The sequence below is a fragment of the Canis lupus genome, chromosome 7 (genome assembly GCF_011100685.1).
Source record: "Canis lupus familiaris isolate Mischka breed German Shepherd chromosome 7, alternate assembly UU_Cfam_GSD_1.0, whole genome shotgun sequence".
In the NCBI taxonomy this organism is placed as follows: Eukaryota; Metazoa; Chordata; class Mammalia; order Carnivora; family Canidae; genus Canis; species Canis lupus.
The window spans coordinates 21744251-21766053 of record NC_049228.1 but is presented as its reverse complement, the minus strand read 5'-3'; the positions used below and the strand labels follow the sequence as shown (position 1 = coordinate 21766053).

The 21803-nt window shown below is 42.5% G+C and overlaps 1 long non-coding RNA gene across 4 annotated transcripts in view; it reads right to left on the bottom strand.

Moving 5' to 3' along the window:
- LOC102156735 overlaps positions 1-21803 on the bottom strand; it is an 80863-nt gene that overhangs the window by 16324 nt on the left and 42736 nt on the right. For 3 of the 4 annotated variants that reach the window (XR_005362041.1, XR_005362040.1, XR_005362039.1), the window contains one exon: positions 4985-5054. This is a non-coding gene — a long non-coding RNA (uncharacterized LOC102156735). Of the gene's footprint in view, positions 1-4984; positions 5055-13207; positions 13334-21803 lie in introns of those variants that run through there. The other variant, XR_005362042.1, reaches the window with a different exon arrangement.

The following is a 21803-nucleotide window of genomic DNA, read 5'->3' as shown; positions in this document are numbered from 1 at the left end:
TTACCTTACCATTCTGCTTTATGAAGCCTCTTTTCTCTGCCCTCCATAGCACTTTCTAAAATCCTTATTTAAAGTATTTATAGTAGTCTGAATTTTAGTTACTGGTGCATATTTATTTCCCCTATAATACAGCAGGATTGCTCAGTATAGGATCTGTGTTCTTGTCATTGCGTCGCTCAATAATTATTTATTGGATGAATGACTGTAATCATAACTAGTGTATCACCACCTTCTACCACCATTAGAATAGGATGGGAGGTCTAGGGTCTGCAACTAAGAGAGAGGCATGCTGGGTTAGGAGTCAGGAGACCTTCCTTCTACCAGAAGCTGCTGTCATCTGCTGGCTGAGTGACTGTGGACCACTCTTGAGTGTCTCATGCTCAGCTGTAAGAAGAAGGAGTGGGTAGATGATGGCTAAGGTACCTTCCAGCCTACGATTCATCATTTTAGCTGTAGATTACAGGTGACATTCACTGAGCACTTGGCATGGTTCAGCATTAATAACTTTGCCTGAGTTTTTTCATGTGGTCCACAGAATAACTTTTTGAGGTACAATGACTATCCCTATTTTACATAAAGAAAGGAAGTCCAGAGAGGCTAGGGAGTAGCCTAGGAAGTAACCTTCCTAGTGCCACACAGTGGTGGACTGCGTGTTGGAACCTACAATTACCAACTTGGAAATCCATATTCTCAACTACTAAGCCAGTCTGATTCTTCTTGCTCGGCCACATGTCGGGCAACTTTTGGGCCATTGCTTCTCCTGAACAGCCTCATTTTCCATCATTGCCAATTTTTTAAAAAATGTTAGAAAAGCCTTTATCAGAGAGGCACAATAGGCAAGCTGTGCGTAACTCACATGGGTGGGTGGTGAGTTTCCTTACGTTTTTCAAGGCTTTGGAACACCACTCAAATTGCAGGGATCACTACAACAGCAAGAGAAACTCAGCAACAAATCACAGGGGGTGCCAGCCATGGCCCAGGCATAAGGTAGTTTAAGCCTCATTGAATAACCATCTGATAAGAGAAGAAAAAAAAAGATAGATATAATTTTGTTCAAGGAGCTTTGGGGAACTGTAAAGACTTTGACCATATTCCAAGTCCATCTGACAGATGCTTCTATTCATTCTCCCCCATATTTAAAGCATAGAGAAGAGAGATGTTTACTCTCCAACAGACAACTGGCAGAGTTTGCTGGGACCCCAATAGTGAGTGTTTCTAGGCCCTCACCAGTTTTGGGAGAACATGGTGCCTTACACATGGGCCTCAAAACACCCAAAGGTGGCAGAGATCAATGGCACTGATCAAAGTGTTTGGAGCAATATAGGAAAAAAAAAAAAAAAAAGATTTCTCCAAAGGAATATACTTCTAAAGCTGACAGAAAAGCCAAGTAAATCTCTAAACCTCTTAGAGTTGTATCCAGATTTTTCAAAAAATGACACATAACAAGAGTGAATTCAAGAACTGAAGAATTAAATGCATGGCCCCCAAAAGTGAGGATAATAAACACATGCTACTTAAAGGGGAAAGCCAAGGAAAACACAGCTCCTGTTTAGAAGTCAAAGATATTCAGGAATTTGGCAAGAGGAAAGTTTCTGATTAATTAACCACGTGCAAGTGAAAGGATGTCCCTTCCAAACCAAATGACCTTGAACCCAAGGCAGGGAAAGAATACAAGTATGGGATTTGAAGGAAAATAAATACATTTCAATTGTCTCAAAGAGAAATGTGTGAGTAGAAATCCAGGAGTTCTTTGGGGGGTGTGTGTGTGTGTTGTATTGAGAGAGAAAGAATGAGAGAGAGAGTTTCACTTGGTGGCAGAAAAATAGAAACCAGTGGCGCTAGGTGGCTGTTACTCCCACAGTGAGAGGAAGTCCCATTACATCTCATAACAAACGAGCACAGTGAGCCTTCCTATTAGTACTGGGCAAATGATCTTCCAGATATGCCTAAATCCAAACCACACAAAAGGAGCCAGGGCAGAGAAAGGCAGTTTGCTCTGAGGCAAAATGACATTTTTCATGCTTAAATTACCAATTCCCTCCTCCACCATCTTCCTTTAAAATGCTGAATTGTTAGAGCAGTGGGCATTCTGGAAAAATAGGCAGGTAAAGATTTAGGTTTGTTACCAGAGAGCAAAACCTGACTGCATTCCCCTGCCTTTGTTGGAGCCAGCCAGGTCCACGCTGCTTAACCCTGCCACCCTCTCCTCTCCCTCTCCTCCTCAGATGGGCTCCCAGCAAACTCAGCCACCCTCCTCCTCCTGAGTTGAATGGAAACATCCTCTGTTGATACAGCCTCGTGCCCTTCCTAAACCTGATTGACAAGTCAGTTTTCAGACCTGCCCCCACAAAGCTGAGTGCTTGGCTCAGCCCTGACACCCACTATAGGTCCAGGAGTGGAGGTAGATAGCCAGACATGTCTTGAGGCCATTTTGAATTATTTAGTTGGCTGCTTCTAAAAACAACTGCTTCCTATCTCCCCTTCTCTGAAGATCATAATCCACTACACCTCCAAAATTTATATTGGGTCTATTAGAAATATTAAAATTGACAATTCTACATGAAGGGTGTGAGGGAGGAGGCAGGGTCTCCAGCTGGCCTTGTATGTTTTCCTCAGGGCTTACAATTATGCTTTGGTGTTTTAAAAAATCTGTGAAGAATAGATGAAGAGAAACGAAGGTGGGAGGAGGGTGGGGGAAGAAAGGAGAAAGGGAGGGCGAAAGGAAGGAGGGAGGAACAGAGGGAGGAAGAGGAGACAGGAAGGCAGGTACCCAAAGGAGTTGATAGAATTTCCTAGCCTGCCGCTCAACTTCCTCCTTTGAGCACAGTAACACTGCCACCTAGAGGCTGAAAGTACCTTCCTGAACTTGTACACTGGTGTGCAAGATGTATTTATTTGTGTAACTAAGCCTGTTAAGGATCTTGAAAGGGGGAAGGTAGATGATTGGGGGGAGAGGGGGAGTACTGCTATCAAGAACTCGAATATTTCAAAGTGGCTAATATTTATTAGGTGCCTACTGGGTGCTGGGGACTGAGCAAAGGGCTGAAACTACGAACATAGGTTAAGACATTCCTCTGCTCAGAGATCTCCATGTAAGGGTGGAGACAGACACATACAGAAATCATGCAGGCAGTGATAGTAACCATAACATATGGAAACATTGTGCTCACAGTATCAGTGGGATTAATTCTGGCTAGATCTAGAAAGAATTCAGGGAAGAGATGCAGGTGAGCTGGGTCACAGGCAATCTGGACAGGCAAGTGGAGCTTTGGGTGAAGGTAACTGCCCAACAAGGCATGAAGAAAGGACACTGAGAATACTTAGTATGACTGAACAACAAGGAATGTGAATATTGCCTGCAGATGTACAAAGAGATAATAAAGGCCAGAAAATGAGTTAAGCCAAATTGTAGATGACATTGAATGTTAGGCTGAAGAGTGTGCACTTTTTAAGTGACACAGGGACAGGGCTCTGTAACTGCTTTGTTCACTCTGGTATGCCCAACACCTAGAAGAGTACTTGGCCCTTAGCAGTTGCTCAATTAGCATCTGAGGAATGAATGACTATAATGGGAAGCTAATGAAGATTTTGGAGAAAGAATAATCAGATAAAATCTGTTTCTGGGAAATTAACAAGATAATTTGTAGGCATGGTAGAACAGTGGACAGGCTCCATTAGACAGGTACTGCCAAAGTCAGGTAATGTGGGTTTAACCTAAGGCACACCAGTGGGAATGGAAAGACTGGAAGGCCCACAAACAATTTTGTTGAAATCGAATCTAGAAGTCTTTTTTTTTTTTTTTAATCTAAAAGTCTTCAACACCAACACCCATTATATGTGTTTAGCCTGAGTCATGGCATTGGCCAAGATAGAGAATGCAAAAGGAGGGACACTGCTGGGGAGGAGATAGAAAGTTTAAGAGATAGAACAGTTCAGTTTCCAGGAGTTTAACCAAGTGGGTATGGCCAGTGGGCAGTTATAGACACAGTGTGGAGCTCTGGGAGGACTTTTGGCACACACATACCCTGTGCTCACACAGACATGCATTTTTTTTGCCCAAGTTGAATGCTACTGACATTTTTTTAAAAAATCCTAGTGTCAAAAATAAAGTAAACCTGTAACAACCTTGAGATTCAATTGTAGTCTATGCTTTGGTAGCGTCGGAAGGTAGATGGAATGTTCTCATCTTCCATATCTGGAAAATGGGAATTATTGTAACCCATGTAAAGTGCTTACCCCAGTGTGTGGCATAAAATAAATACACAATAAGTGTTGGTCTACAATCTAATCTCTCATTATGATGTGATAGTTAGATTGTAAGACTAAAGTTCAAAGTCCAGTTCATCCACTTATGATCTGTATGATCTTGGACAAGAAACATGGTATCTTTGACTTTCCATTTGTTCATCTGATAAAGAGGAAAGGCATTACTTACTGTATTTGCCTCACAAGATAAAATGAGATAATGCTCATGAAAGAGTCTATAAACTTAAATTTATAAATATTAGTTACAATTTATCAAATGGAAGATTGAAGTAGAAAAATCTCTGAAATCCTTTAAAATACTGTGGTTCTAGATAAGCATGTATCTTTTTAACACCCTTCAGCCCAAAGAGAGAGATTCTTCTCTGCCCCTATTTAGCAAGAAACTCCTCATTTGCCACCTTTCCATGTTCCAGACATGCTTTCATCACAGCACATTTCCTTTATCCCATCTTCAATTGAGATTTAAAAAGAAATCTTTGAAACTCCCCAGCTGGTAGAACCACTAGGGAATCAAAGCACATTTGTTCTCTCTTCTACATATTCCCCACATGGTTGACCAATCAAACTCATGCTGTTAATCTCAACTGACAGGAAATGGAGTATTATTTAAAGGAGACAAAGATGAGCAGGGCAGAAAAAGAGAAACAAGATTATTTAACTTCTGACCCACAAAGTATTTTGTTTGTTCTTTATGCTGTCGATTCCCTCTAGAACATACCTGTAACGAGAGGTCAAGAACCTGGACAGCTGCTGGTTTTAGCCTTGTGGCCATCAACCCACCTCTGCACCTGTGTTGAGGCAATAGGAAAATCACAGAATCATTGGGCTGGAACTGAAGGAAATAGAATATGATGTGACTTTCTTCAGACCAATTTATAGCACAATATAGGAAGTCTTTTTACAGTCAGTGACTAGCAAGTATTTAGCTTCAACTTAATCCCATTCAGGACCAGGCATTCATCACTCTGTAAGAAGCTCATCCCACCAATAGGCAGACTGAATGAAGCTTTAGAAGGCTGTGTTACAAGTTGAAGCCTACTTCCCTGCAGCTTCCAGTCATGGCTCTCAGAGCTGCCCTCTGCTGTTGCACAAAATGAATCTCCTTTCCCACCTCAGCCTTCTTTTCTCTAAATAGCCTTCATTCCTTCACAGTGTCCTTGTATGTTTGGCTGCCTCAACTCATTGCTGAATAAAAACCATGACTGCAAAAAAAAGATTTGAGATCTCCTTGTTGTCCAGTTACCCCCAGGTGGTCACTGTGAATTAACCCTCTAAAGTACCCAAACTGTACTGGGTAGCCCAGTTCCACAGAAGGGCAGCATCTCTGTGTGGTATTTTCTGAGTTACAATAGGCCTGAGGGTGACTGATAAATCACAGAGCCCCTTCGATGGAGGATAACCATTACCACAAATTGTAGAGGAAGATTGGAGGTATTTTCAACTTATCTCAAACTGAGGGTAACAGCACTCCCCTTCCTCCTGCAGTTCTGCTTGTGGGCACTACCATGGTCTTGGGGATATGGACCCAGCCTCAAAGCCTCCTTCTTCATATCCACATACCCAGTCAACTGCCAATTCCATCCATTCTCCACCTTACACCATCTCTTGCATTCACTGCTCTTTATTCTGACCACTGCCACCTACCTCTGCTCAAGCCCTTTTTGTGTTCAGAAACACTGAATGATTTCCAAGTTTCCTGATTTAAAAAAATACATAAATAAAATATTGAGCATAGCCCTCAATGTTCTCGAAAATCTAGCTATATCCAATCTTTCTGTCCTAGTCTCCTACTACTCTCTATATCAGTCAAGGAAACAGATGGCATACACACTACAGGGTTCAACTATAGAGAATCTACTCGGGGGAGTGCCTGTAGGGCTGTGAGTAGGATTTAAGGAACCATCAAGGGAAAGTGAATCCCACAGGAACCAGCAGCCAATGGGAAGTCATGCTGTGACTAAGAGTGAAGAAGTGAAGGCGAGGAACAGTGTTATCCAATCCCTGGGAGAACCACAGGTGGAGGGAGAAGAGCCTGTGACAGAAGTGTCCCTAAAAGACTGGTGGACTGTAGCTCTGCTGAGACCTCAGCAGCTTGGGGGTGGAGAGGAAGAGGAGGTGAGAAGGAAGGGAACAAATAACCCCACCTCTGCTTCCCCAGCCTCTGATAGCTTGCTGTGCCCCCAATTGTTCAATTCCAACAGGAAACCTCAGAGCAAGGGAGCCCCTGTGAAGGAACCACAGAAGTCAGCTTTCTGGGGCACAGAGCAGGAATAATAAAGGCAAAGAATAGGTATCAGGGGCATCTGGAGAATAACCCATACACTCCCTTACTAGTATTCTATCTTCAGTCAAAGGCACAAGCTCACGATTTTCTAATCACATACACAATTTCCTGATCTTGTGTCTTTGTTCCCACCACCTCCTCTCTTTGCAATGCCTTTCCCCTGCAGGAAAGACTTGCTCAGGGTTATCTGAGAGTCACCGAGGGTTACACATTCACTCACATGATTCTTGCTGCAAGCCTGGTTCACAGTAACATATCTGGTAGAATGAATGATTGAGAAGGAGGGCAGTACTCATAGGCAAAGCCCCACAGGTGGGGTTCATCAACCAGGAGGGAGGCTCAAAGGAATCCCTATAGGCTCTTAAAATGCTCCGTTCATTTAAAAAAAAAAAAAAGCAGATACTAGAAATGCAAATATGGACCTGTGTGTGATGACATCTGTCACTGGAAATTGGAAGGCAAAGCCTGTCTCTCTGCAGTACGTCTCATTCCTCAGGTCAGGGGCTGGTGGCAGGACCACTCACTTCAGATCCTGGGTCCTCTTGAGCCAAGCCCCTGTCCCAGCTGCCAGGCTCCTGAATTGATCTGTGGAACCATAAGGCGGGTTCTGCACTTAGCAATTCTTTTCAGAGTAAAGGTTTTCCTCTCTGCATAGTTCTTGCCTTTTGTCAAGGAAAAGAAAAGAAGAATCAACCCAGAGTGAATTCCTTGTAGCTGGATGTTTGTAGGCAGCAGATGCTGCCAGAAGCACACACAGCGTATTTGTCTGAAACTGGCTCCTGCTGCACAAAGGCAGGAGGCCCCTGCCTCCACCTCATCAGGGCCACCCTGCGGGCTGGAGCTCGGTTTCCAGTCTTCAGGGGGCCAAAGAAGCCACATTTTCCTTCAAGTAGAGTAAGTGGGGCAAGGTGGGGGGCCCCTAGGCATTCTAGATGGCTCTGTAAAGCTGACAAACACTTCAGCTATCATGCAGAACACTTTCAAAGAAAAATCAGGAGAGCTGATGAGGAAGCTTCTTGTTTATGTATTCAATGAACATTTGCACTTAGCCTGGCAAAGCAGTGAAAAGCAAGGGCTCCAAAGCCAAACTGAATGGATTCAAATCTTGTCTACACCCTTAACAAGCTATATGCCCTTGGGCAATTTGAGTATTCTCTGTGCCCCTCTGCTGGGAGGCCTAAATCAATCCGTATTAAATAATTAGCACAGTACCTGGCATAAAGTAATAGCTCTCAAGAAAAATACCTCCATTTACAAATGAGATTATGTGGGTGAAAGTTGGTTATATAATTTGCCCAAGGTCATTCAGCCAGTAAGTGTTAGACCTAAAATTTGAAGAGTAGCAATGAACCAAAAGGTAAATTCATAATTGCCTGGTAAGAAATGCTATGAAGAAAATGCAAAGCATACAGTGATAGAGCGGAGGGGAGGGTCCACTAGTGACAGTGGTCAGGGTATCCCATGCTGAGACTTGAAATGAGAGAAGCGATCAGTTGTACGAAAAGAAGAGATAGAAAATTCTAGGCAGAGGGAATGGTAGAGAGGAGATACTCAAGTGGGAAAGAGATCAGAAACTGAAGGGAGAAGGTAAAAGAAGACTACCGTGCTGGGATGGGGTGATCAAGGAAGAAAGGGAAGTGGGATGTATCTGGAATGGAGGGCAGGATCCAGAGGATGGCAAGAACCTAATAGGTCATTATAGAGACTCAGATCCAAATGTAGCTGGAAGCTGCTAGAGGGTCCTAAAATGAAGGGCAACCTGATCTGAATGTTTCCATGTCATGAGCCAAGAATGAAAGCATGGGGATTCTTAGAAGGCAACTGTGATCATGTATAGTGATTTGGACTGGTAAATGTCAAGCTTATTATAGATAAGGGAAGTACCTTGTGATCAGTATAGAATAAAGGCCTCACTCACATCCTCAGCCTAGACTTGATACAAAGAAAACATTGTGTTTTTCTATCATCAACATCATCATCACTATCAAATCATGGGTGCATTTTGGAGGGAAGATGGCAGTGGAGTAAGAGGACTCTAGGCTCATCATGTCCCAAGAACACAACTATCAAATCATGGGCAAGGATCAAAGTGGTCCTGGGCTAGTGATGACTCCATTAAGGCTCCCAGCATGGGGTCTCCCCTCTGGGATGACAGCTGACTGCATGATGCCCCATCCATAATGCATATGCAAACACCTAAAGAAACCCTAAACATAAAAAGCCCAGAAAGAGAGTATATACCACCAGCCTCTAGCACAGATGGAAGGATGAAGACCTAGAGCAATCATGGGAGTTGCATGTGAGATACAACTGTCCTTTTGGTTGTATTGCCAATGAGGGACCGTAAGTGCCCGCTGCCCCATTCTCTCAGCTGCATGTTTGATACACAACTGCCAAGTATTGGGATGCTTATCCATTCATTCATACAACAAAAACAATTGAATAAACATGCTATATCTCCTGTACTGGGTATTGGGAAAATACTAAGACAAATAAAACACCATCTATGCCCGCAAGAATAGTAAGGTTTCTTACTCCACAGACAAGTAAGAGGGCAATTACAGTGCAATATGATTGGAGCTAGGATAGAGGGGGAACAATGGCTGTGGAAGTACTTAAGATGACCATTAACCTAGGGGCAAGGGCAGAGTCTCAGAGTAGGAGTGCAGGGAAGACAAAAGGGGTGGGGTAGCATGTATGAGACTGGAGAGCACCTCTGGTTACCAAGGGACTGGAGGCATTTAGTGTGATTTAAGCCCAGCATCAAAGAGGTGATAAAGGGACATGGGAAGAGCGTTTAGGTTATGCTGAGAAATTGGGACTTTTTCCAAATGCTATGGAAAGTCATTAAACATTTTAAGGGAGTGTACAATGGTTGTATTTCACTTCAGAAAAGCCTTCTGTGTGTGGTATGAAGAGCAATGTAGAGGGGGAAAGATTGGAAGCAGGAAAATCAGGGACATGTCTTTTGTGGTGAATTACCACAAAATTATTAATTATTGAATTAGTAAGTAGGAAGGTATGTGCCAAGGCAGGAGCAAAGAAAAAGGACGGAAGGAGGGTCAATCAGTGACATAAGGACAGGGTAAATCAACAGGAGACATGACTAACTGGATTTGGTGAGAAGACAGAAAGAGAAAGAAGGATTAAAGCTTCCTCCCTTATGTGAGAAAGGAAGCCATACATGAGTGGTCCTGCATGCCAGCCTAGGGTGTCTGAGCCTGACATGTTAGGCAGTGGGGAGGTACTAAATGCTTTTAAGCAGAGGAGTGAGAGATCATGGCTGTTACTTAATATGAATAATAAGCCAATAACATATAAGACAGGTTGGATGAGAGACACTAGAGAGGAGAAGATAAGTAAGGACTCTCTTATGACAGTCTACTACTAAGTGGGAGGAATTAAGGGGCATATCCCATGCAGGGTAGAGTCAAGTGCAGGCAAGTTTCCTGAAGGGAAGGCTATCATGAGCAAGAGTTGAAGTGTTTGCCTTGCCAAGGACATAGGGCTCTTCAAACCCTGAGATGGGACAAAGCAGAGGGAGGTACATTCCACATGGAGAAGAGCAAAGCTGGTGAACCCTATCTGCCCCCAAGCTTCTTAGTAGCATCAGCAGCCACAAGGACCAACTAAGAGTGAGGGGTTTATGCTAAAAATCATGTTGAAGGCAAATACTGAAAGACATATAAAAATGTTCAGAATTTATTGTTAAGTAAGAAAGCAACTTACAAAATGACATAGGTATTATAATCTTGTTTGTTAAAAGCATGTGTGTGGACTGCAAAGCTCCATGCCAGAATGTTAACAGTGGTCATCTCTCAGAAGGGGAGTTTTAGGTGATTTTTACTTTCTTCTAGATGTTGTTTTTTTGTATTTTCTACAATGAACAACCATGACTTTTGTAATCAGAAACCCAACAGAGTTTAAAATATATTTGTTAAGCTTATATAGCATGGCTGTCTCCCAGAATTGAAGAGAGGGACCTATTTGTTAACTTCTTTTTTCCAGTACATTTATGGTTCTTGAGACACAGAATGACTTAAATGCTCCTGATAGGAAAAGTTGTGGCCTCCATTTATAACATACAGGGTCCGCCTTCATCACCCAGAAGGACCTCACTGCTCATCAGAAGGTCTTCAACCCTTTTTCCCAATTCATAGGGTACTGGCTTCAGGCATCCCTCCCAGAAACTCCATGCTGGAGCAGCCAAACCCATCAAGCTCTGAGCCTCTGACACTCCCACCTCTCATCCACACCTCCAGCCATCCTTCCTTGTCCCCCATCCCTCCTTTCATCTTTCTCCCAATTTCCTTCCTCCCAAGGCTCAACCCCAAGGCTCAACCCCAAAAGCTCCTGTTCTGACGACCGGCTTGCCTCTCTCTTCCCTTTGCTTCCAAATTCTTTCTCAAGGTAAACATGTCATTCAGACCCAAATCCTGGTGGGGCCAGGGACAGAATAAAATAAAAGAAATCAAGTTTCTTTGAAGGAGGTTTGGGGGAATGTGAGCATGAGAATCAGAACCTTCCAGATCATGTACCCCCACTAATGCCAAGTGTGTTCACAGAAGCTCCTTAAATATTCTGCACACAATAGATTCCCTGTCCATGGGGGACACATTTCAAGACCCCCAGTAGATTCTTGAAATACAGATAGCATTAAACTCTACATATACTATGTTTTTCCATATATATATATATATATATATATATATATAATAAAGTTTAATTTATAAATTAGGCATGGTAAGAGATTAATAACCAACGCTTAAAAAACAATTAAAATATACTATAATAAAAGTTATGTGAATGTGATCTCTTATTCTTTCTCTCTCTCTCTCTCTCAAAATCTCTGTATTGTGTTACCCTTCTTGTGATGATGTGAGATGATAAAATACCTATGAGATGAGATGAAGTGATGTGAACAATGCAGGCCTTGTGACACAGGTAGGCTGCTACTGACCTGACATCTCAGCAAGGGAGGCTCACCTGCTTCCAGGCAGAGGGAGAAGCAGGCTCCATGCAGGGAGCCTGACATGGGACTCGATTCCAGGTCTCCAGGATCACGCCCTGGGCTGAAGGTGGCGCTAAACCGCTGAACCACCTGGGCTGCCCGGGGATGTTATTTCTTATTATACTACCCACTCCTCAAGAGCAGGACACTTTTTGTCTTGTGTCTCACTCAGATCCTAGCCCTGAATTTTCTGTGTTATTTCTGAGAAATAAGACGCAGAGAAGTTAAACAAGGTACCCAAGATCACTCAGTTATTTATTTTTATTATTTTATTTATTATACTTTATTTTATTTATTATTAGATATTTATGAGCATTGCAGGCAGTGGGGATTCAGTCCAGGTATTATCCCGGGAGCTAGGGAAGCAGAGCTCTGTCCTCAAGGGGCTTAGAGTCTAATTATGATAGAGCTGGGACATGAACCCAGGACCTCTGACTCTGACATGGTATATTTTCGCCTCTAGAATAACACTTTCTCTGAGTTTGATCTCTTTACTTATGAAAAAGAAATCATTTTAATTTTACTCCAAATTTTCAAACATCTTATAAAAACTTTTAACTACAAAAACAATTATTTATAACTATATAGTACAAAAAAGAGTATAACTAAATTCTGGGGGAAGTATTTTCTGGAGACTCTAAAAACAAATAAATACTCTTTTGTTACATCAGAGAAATCTTAAAATACTTGCAATTCTAGCTTAGATTTATAATAACTTTCTTATTATTTCATGAAACACTCAAAGACTTTCTATGAATGGTATCCCATTTCTTCTTAAATACTGAGACTTTTAGCAGAAGATTCTATGAGGAAAAAAATAAGATATAGAATTTACAGTCATATGATTAATGAAAATACTAGCCTACATACCAGTTGCTTGATTTCCTGCCTATATATTGTTTTTTGGTTCCGTGAATCTAAAGTGAAACTTCTTAAAACCAGCATTTATAGAATCATAGAAAGTTAGCGCCAAAAGGACTAAGTGTCTTTTAGAACAGCCCCATAAAAAAAAAAAAAAAAAGAACAGCCCCATGCTTTCATAGATAGGGAAACTGAGGCCATTCAGTAAAGTGGCCATCCCCAGTTTCCAAGCAGCTACTCAATATCACATCCACCATTAAAATCCAGCCCATACTTGGCTGCTGGAAATTGGGTCATAGAGACAGCCTTTAGGTAATAAAAGATAAGAGGAGGTGGCAAAGGTCTATGATAAACTGGGCAAGGAATTAAGAAGTGAAGTAGACCCAAAGAGCACAATCATTTGGGGACTGTATTCTCCTAATACCCCCAAGATCAAAACCAATAGAAGGAGGCCTGCTTGGCAGGGTTAACAGGAGCTTGGCTGCCAGGCTACCCTCCCAGGCCATAGCCAAATGAGGGCCAGGTAGCAAGCAGCTGGGAAGCCACGAAAGACCTTCTGGCAAAGGAAAGCTTACACTCTCCAAGGAGAATGCAGTGTAGCTAGAAAGGGAGCTAGGTTTTAAAATATAACAAGAAACAAAAGGAAATGTCTGACATGTTCTGATTTCCAGCTTTGTGTTTTTCTGATTCAGGTCAGCCCGGGGTCACCACCCTGCACAAATGCAGGCCCCCTTACACAAGTGTGATGTAGTGGTCCTAACTAACATGGCCAAGGGCACAGTTACCTTAGAGAGGTTCCTCTAATGTGGAATGAAGAGCCCTTGGTGGAGGGTCTGTAAAGGGGGGGACAGCAGAGATAGCAGGAAGCCAGAAGGCCCAGAGATGTTGGCTGGGCTGACGGGGGTCTCTCTGGCCACAGGCCTACTGGGGTTCACACAATGGATTCTCATTTATCCATGGTAACCACAAGAAAGGTAGCCCAGCTCATTTAAATCCATGGCTATAATAATCAAAAAAATCCACTATAGCTAAAGTCAGCCTCCCCATCCACCAAATCTCTTAAAAAGAGCTGCTAATAAGGAGCAAAACTGAGTGGCTTAAGTTTTATTTCCCTTTATATTTCCTTTCTGGTAGAGGTGTTAATGAGAATGGAAAGGCCCAAAGAGCACAGAGAGACGAGATGAAAATGGTCTGGAAAATATAAACTGTGCGGTCAACCTTCAAATAAGGATGGGCTGATGCTAACATTAGCAGCGACAGACATTTGCAGACAGTTCAAAGAATTTCCTTGTAGATGGCCATGGAGATTGTAATGCAAGTGAGGGGAAACATTGAGTAACAAAAGAGACCTGGCCTGAGAGTCAGAGTTCATGGCTTCTCTTGTCCTCAGTTGTTTCCACTACAAAACAGTAATTGTGGACACAGTGATTTAATGTTCTAAAATCTAGGATATAAATTCTCACAACTCTGTAATATTAAGTTCCCTTTGCAGAATGGCAGTATAATCAAACCTACTCTTCAGGGTCTTGTGACGATTAAATGAGAGCAGGCAACATAAATTTATGATGTGCCAGGTAATACAAGCACTTAATATGCATTAAGTCATTTATTTCTATCTAACAACCTAACAACCTCTGCAGATAGGAATTAATATGATCCTCATTTCACAAATAAGCATGTTGAGACTTGGAGAAATTAGTGGACATATCTAACATCACACATGTACCAAATGATACAACTGTGATTTCAAACAGATCTGTTTTGAGTTCAAAGTCCTATTAGTAACTTCAATGCACACAGTCACTCTGATAATATGTATGCAAGCTCCTGAGACATAATAGATTATCAATAAATATCAATAATGCTTAGACTATCACTCAGTATGATGCACTATTTTAATATGTGTTTATTGAATAGATGAATAAATGAGCAAATAAACCACATGTCACATAAGACTGTCACACTGAGACCCTGGACTTCCAGTGGCCATCCAACCCCACTGTACAACAAACCTAATTACTATGGGAATTCTAGAGCAGTTGCCTTTTCAAAGAGTCAGGAGCCAGAGTCAAGGAAGTTGTATCTATCCAAGGACTAAAGTATGGAAGAGTCTCAATAAAACACAGCAACCACATTACAGCACAAAAGCACCTAAGATATACTTGGGCACTATGATTTGGCTTTTGTTGAATTTTAAGAAGAATAAACAGACCAGGAAAGAAAGTATCCTATTTAATGACATTTTCCTGCTTAGCTCATTCAAGAAGAAATGAAAAAAAAGAACTGGAATTCCAATAAGGAATTTTCCTATGTTCATTACTGCTTTCCTAAAGTTCTTTTGACTCTTTACAACCATATGCAAGACAGCTTCTTCAGAACAGGGGTGACATTTAATGATGAGTTGTTGAGCAGGGTATATGCCCTTGCTCACCCTCCAGAGCAGACTAAAACAATAGCTGAGTAATCCCTCCCAGCGCTAGGGTAGTAAACTTTTCCCTTCACACCCCCACTTCCTATGGCAATCCCAGTCTCCATAGCTAATAAGCAAGGTAAGAGGTTGTCTAAAAGAAAAGAAGTGGGCTTCTTGGAAGCAGGCCTCTGTGCAAGCAGCACCGCCTGCCTTTCCCTCATTCCTGTTCAAGTCAGCCCCATTTCTCCCTGTCCTCTTCTACTTCTGTTGCTGAAGACCTGGGTCACTGGGTGCTAAATGACCCTGTCTCCACTCTCAAGAGAACTCTCACAACCACACACAGCATCCAATCCAAGAGGTGAATTCTCTCTACTTCACCAACAGAACCAACAAATTGTTTGAAAAACAAGAAAGAGGAGAAAGTAACATTAGAAGTAAATAAATCACTAGAGCATGAAAGGAATCTTCTCAAAACACACAGGCAGACACAACCGGCAGAAGGAGGCTAGGGAATGAAGAACAATGTGTGCTGTCCTCCAAGGCACAGAAGAAACAAAATGTGTGCTGGAGCCCAAAGAATGCATTGTTTCAAATTGCTAATCAATGTTAGACACCAACACCAGCAACTGCTAATAACGAAGGAAGAATCACCTCTCCTCAGTTGTAATTATTTCTGACATGGGTCTCCAGGAGGAGTGTCAAGACTCAGGTTAGCAGCTCAGTGTGATAATAACCCAAGATTACCAGCAATCTGCAAGGTCTGAAGAAAAGGAGGGCTTGGAGGAAGGGAAGTGGCAATTAGAAATACTTGTCATGGTAATTGCATTGTGAATAGCAGGCATCCACTTTTCTTCTGTCTGACTTTAGAAATACATCTTCCAGCAGGTAGAGCAATGAAGGAATACATCAAATTTTCAGAAATAATAGTGTGAAAAAAATTATTATTTCTGTCCAAATAATGGTGTGCTAGATAATAAAAACTCTTGAAATCTATAAGGCTGAGAATAGGATTATTTGACCAGCTAGTGGAACTGCCTTATGTCAACTAGTAGCCCCCTGATTTTTTCACTCATGGTGATATTTTCAGCCCATGTCAACATGTTGTCCTTCGCCAAGACCAAGATAGCCCTCTGAGGACAAAGAGTTGAGGCCCTTTGACATTATTCTTCAATCATTCACTCTGTCAAAAATGGGCACATCAGAAGCTCTCCATGCTGGAGCTGATCTAAACATTCAAACTGAAAATCGTCAACCAAGGTCTCTCAAATGTCAATCCTCTAGGATTCATAGCAGCCCACTCATGGCTCCAATAAATAGGACAACATTACTCTTCCATGGCTTTGAGAAACCAGGAAATGCAAATACTCATTGGAGTCTCCAACAGAGTTCTATCTGAGCTTTAATACTGAATGATGCAGCTACTACTAAACTTGGAGCTTATATGAGCAGTGAGCATTCTAAAAAGCAACTCTAACCATGTCAACCCATGCTCAAAATCCATCAGTGGTATCCCATTGTTTTTTGACAAGCCATAGTCTCCTTAACATGAAATCCTTCACCTATAAGGCTATATAACCAAGCTTCTCGCCAAGTCTCCATAACTCAGCCCTGATACACTCACATCAAAGTCTAGGCACCAGAGGCTGAACTCTATTATAGTATCTTCTCTGGCCAAATATCTGTATTTTAACAATACTTAAAGAGTTTTTTTAAATATAGAAATGTATTAAGGATATTTTTTACAAAAGCATTTATTGAGAATTTATAAAGAGAGGCAGTGACTTCCAATATCCCTCCTCTGCTTCCTCTCTGAAGAATAGAGATGAACAGTAAAGCAGAGACCATGCTGGGCCTGCCTGGGCTCTCTTTGGCAGGCCCCACAAGGTTATGCCTAAAGGTTGGAATGCCATTTGAGTCTTACCTTAGGCACTTGCCTAAGGAATAATCTTTTAAGAATTGACTTCAGTTAATTTCTAGAAAGGTGCTGCTCTTCTCTGCAAAATGCTGGTTGTGCCTTTATAAGCCTACAGTAGCAAATTCCCATCCTGAGCTCCATTTTCATGATCCCTCCCTCTAACCAGTAGATTCTCTGGGAAGGCTCCATATTACTCTAGGCAAAGTGTGGTGTAAAGTCTATTTGGTAGAGTCTTTCCCTGCTCTGATTCAAACTTATGTGGACCACATTTGCATAATGTCACATCATTTCCTGCAAAACACCAGTAAATATCCCCTGGGCAAGGCAATTTGAGACTTGACTTTAGTTGAATTACTTGATGCTAGGTGATTGTGGCCTGTGTGGGGCCAGAGACACTCACAATCCTCATGTCAGATACTTGCTTACATGGAGAGAAAGTGGCTTATAAGGAGAGTTGGGGTTCCAGCTGTGGAGACAGAAGGAACATAAGGAAATAATATCCTATGTGTAAGATTTCCAGTTGGGCTTTGCTTGATACAGGCTGGGCCCACAAGCAGAAGTGAAGGAGCTGTTTTCATTGGAATACTTGTAATACTTCAGGCATAGGAGTCTCACACTAGGGCAAAGAGGACAAAGTACAACCCTGATGTACTTTATTTGCATAGTAATGTCAGGAGAGTTTGCAGATAAGAATATCTAGAAGATAGCACTCCAGTCAGGAAAGCAATTTTCTAACGAGGGTACCAGCTACAGGGTACCCTCCTTGTAGTGTCTTGTGGGTTAAAAACACGATCAGGAGCCTGAGCCAGGAGAATATGAAAAGCCCATTTATGATCAACCCTCTGCAAATGCCCAGAAATACCTAGGTGGAGGATGGTGATGGGCAAGACTTCAAAGATGCTGTGATCCTGCAAATGTAGGTGGGGCTAAAGTCTGACTGAATTAGCACTCATTAGCCAGGAAATTGTTAAAGCAATTTCAGTCATATCCTTCATGTGCAAAATTATCAAAAGCACCTAAAACCATTTCTGGCATAAAGAAGGTACTCAGTATATGTTATTACATTTAAAGTTGAAGCAGAAAAAAAAAAAAAAGAAAAGCTGAAGCAGAATCATGGAACATGGGACCAAGCTGACATGCAGCTAGTGCACACCACAGTGGTCAAGTGCTCACCACCAACATCTGCTCTGAATGGTCTCTGTGCTATTCCATTCATTGTTTTGAATATTGCTCCTAAATGAGACATTAAGAAGTCTGAGATGACCCTGCCCTCTCCTCTGGTGATTGTCAAAGCAGTTCTGGACTGGCTCAAAAGATTGCAGGTTCAGCAACTTTCCCTGAAAGAAGAGAGAGGAAGCAGTTCCCCCACACCTACTCCTCTTGTCCCCACCCTCCCACTTGCCTCCCCATCCACACTCCATCAGAACCAAATACATCCCAAACCAAGTTCTCTATAGTCCTCTCACGGAAAGACTCAACATCTGTGACTTGGGAGTAACACAGCTCATCTTTTGTAGCATTTTGTAAGTTTTGCCCTTAACGTGGGTGCTGGCCCATCTGACAGTTGTTTTGTGAGGAGCAGGGAAGGGTGTTTTACAGCTCAGCTGCTGGGAAGCACAGATGTTGCAGGCTGTGTCGTGGTGAGGTGGTAAAGGCTGCAAGGAAGGTGGGAGAGCATTAATTATCTTCTCGCAGCTGTTCATTAGCCTGCAGATGCCTTGTCTTGCCGTCTTTGGGACTGACAACCACATGATTCCGAAGTAAAGCAAACCAGGAAATTAGAAGGAGGAAGGGAAGAACTACCTGAAGGTTAAATTGGAAAGCAACATGCAGAATAGCTTCAGAAGACACCCCGAACTACGGCTTCTGGGAGCACCGGTGATCACAGGGGTCTCTGGGAGATGACCTAGGGCTCAGCCCATCAGCGCAGCAGTGAATCCCAACACAGGCTGCAGATAAAGCTGTCTATCCAGATGCTGGCAGACCAGCCATATAGGTATCAGGAAACAAAAGGCAGGAGCAAAGCTTCTCCTTTTAAAATTTAACTTGCAAGTGTTAATGAAAGATGCTGCTTCCCTGGCCTTGTCAACTCCAAAGCTCAGCCAGTTTAGTCTGAGTAGAAGCAGAGTCCTTGCCAACAAATCTCAAGGACAGCATTTCAGATCTGGGTGTATCTTACCTGCTGAGATCTCACCTGAGCTTCATCTCATTTTGCTCCACACAGGGAAGGCGCATGTGATATCCCCCAAAACCAATGGAACAATGTTCAAACCAGCACCCATGAGTTTTAGCCTCCCTGCTCTGTCACCAAGTGCCTGGTTCTAAGATGGAATAATTATGTCAGTATCTTCATTTTCCACATATGGTGCTCCCTTGCTCCCAGACCGTCTTCCCAGAGCAAGTACCTTTCTTGCTTCAAAAATGACTTCAAACCCCATCACTTTGTGAAACCTTGAAATCAAGATGGGAAGATGAATACCTCTTCTTGCTTACCCCTGTGCCATACACTCTTGTTCCTCATGTATCCCATTCAAAAAGGAATGAAAAAGGTAATATTGTGTGGGGCGCAGATTAAGAGTCCATCTGATCAAGCCAGATGTCCCTAAAGTAGAGCATGTAATGTGCTTCCTTCCAAGGCTGGTGGGCAATTGCAGCAAGAAAGGGTCTCAGGCAAAAGATGTAGGTGAGGGCACCTGGGTGGCTCAGTGGTTGAGCATCTGCTTTTGGCTCGGGGTCCTGGGATGGAGTCCCATGTCAGGCTCGCCACAGGGAGCCTGCTTTTCCCTCTGCCTGTGTCTCTGGTTCTGTGTGTCTCTCATGAATAAAAAAAAATACAATCTTTGGGGAAAAAAAAGATGTGGATGAATGAAGTGCTTCTCTGGCATTTCATGGGAATTTCTGCAGGCTGGGATATGGCCTCAAACTGTTAGGCCTTCTGCTGGTTCCCAAAATGGGAGATTGCCCACTCAAGTTCCAGGGTTGAAGCACCACTGTGAGCAAGGAGCAGGGCTCTGTCCTGCCCCTACCACTCCTCCCTTCCTGCAGGCGATCATGCTAACCTCCTTTCACTGGGATGGTCACATCATCACAGACAGCCATGTGGGTTTCTACTAGCCACAGAATACCAGTCAAGTATTGACACAGCTATTTCTTTAATGACCTTGTATATGGTATTAGTTTAAGTGTTTCCACATGTCCTAGAAAGACACAAGCATCCCAGTCAGGTACAATCTGAAACCAGTCCCTGGACTCAAAGGGCAAGAAGAGACAGAAGAGGCAGCCACTGCAGGTTGGTAGGTGGCAGGTGTAATAAGCAAAGAGAACTTTGTAAGTTCTCTTGAGGCTTGCCTTAAGTGGCCGCAAGATGAGTAGATCCCCACAACTGCCTGCGCATCTTAAAAGTTTATACAGAGGACCTCATTGGGTTTAGCTGTGTACACCATCCAGATGGTCACAACACTACATCACCATCTTAAGGCTCTGTCCTTTTGGCCACTTCTGGGAGACAAAAAGGCAAATGGAACCCATATTCCAAGGATTGGAGAGGGGGTGAAGAGCCTCTGAGTGCTGGGGTCCATCTCATGGGTCATCCAAAGGTCACATTCTTTCAATGACCTCCTCAAATTAAGACAGAACTCAGGCTAAGGGGGAGTGCTGGGTGCCATCTTGTCTGTCCCATCACCCCAGACCCTGACTGTCATTTGAGAGAAGGGACTTTCATTTTAGAGATTTCTGGGGAAAGGAACTCATTCTTTCATCTGTCATCAGGTCACTAACTTACTTGGCCTTCTCTAAAAAAGTTCTCCCTCATGTCTAACCTGAACTCTGTTGAAGCTTTGAATCATTTCTCCCAGCTGTGCACATTCCCTGTGTCTATGGAGTTTCATGACCTATTTCACATGTAGGCAATAGGAGTTAAAGGCTGCTCTGTGACAAATTAAATCAAGGACAAGGGATTAAAAGTCGGCCTGCCATCCCAGGGCCAGTCACTCAGCCACTTTTCTGGTCCAAAGTCCCTAATCAAATGAACAAGATCTAGGTTCTTTCAAAAGCAAGCATTGATTCCTATTCTTTTCCTCTTCTTCACCCCTAAGTGGTAACTCAGAGCTATCCATTTTTAAGTGATTTTCTTCTTTCTGAGTAGTTCCACTTTGGGCATTTTGCTATTTTTATATTATTTATATGGGTGTGATCCTTTTGTGATGATTATCTGTGATTAATCCTCGCAGCTATGGGAAAGTCAGTGTAACAGCTTGTACTGCATCTAACAAGAGTTGATGTCTGTGTAGCTTTTTGTGTTAAGCAGCTTTGCAAGTTCACTTTAATTGACAAGAGAAAAAGAGGATATGCAATTAAAAAGGTGTTTATTATTTATTTTTTAATTTATAATTTATAGAAATTATGTATATAGTAGACAGATAATAAGGCATGCTTTCAGTGGGATTTAATGAAGCCAGGTGGCACACTGGCAGGGCCCTAGTGCCCTCCAGCAAAGAGCTTCTCATGCCCTCCTCCCCACGTCTAGGCTCCCATCAGAATGAAGCCATCTTCTGCCAGTTGGAGGCAAGAGAAAGGGCAATATTGTGATAGTCCTAGGAATATGATCACAGCATGGATCTCCAACTCCTATTAAAACAGGAGCTGCATTTAAATCATCACACCTCATTTCTGACGAAAGGGACAAGGAGAAGTCAATTCACTCCCCAAGAGTGGCTGGCTCTTCAGACTCTGGCAGTCAGGCAAGAACAACTCAGCTCTTGAGTTTAAAGGGTTAAAAAGGAGATTTACACCACCATATTTCTTTCCCTGAAACATCAGGCAGTTCATATGTACACATTTCTCTCCACTAAGACCTAATTTTCCACCATTTCCCTTGATTTGCAGCTCCCTTTTCCCCATTTCCTTGATTTAATGCCCAATTATTTTTTGTCCCATTGCCAGTAAAACAAAATATTTCATAACTGCTTCTGTGAGGTTTTAGATACTGTTTTAAACACATGACTTACACACCTTATATTGCAAAATTTAGAGAAATCTCATGAACACTTACATATGA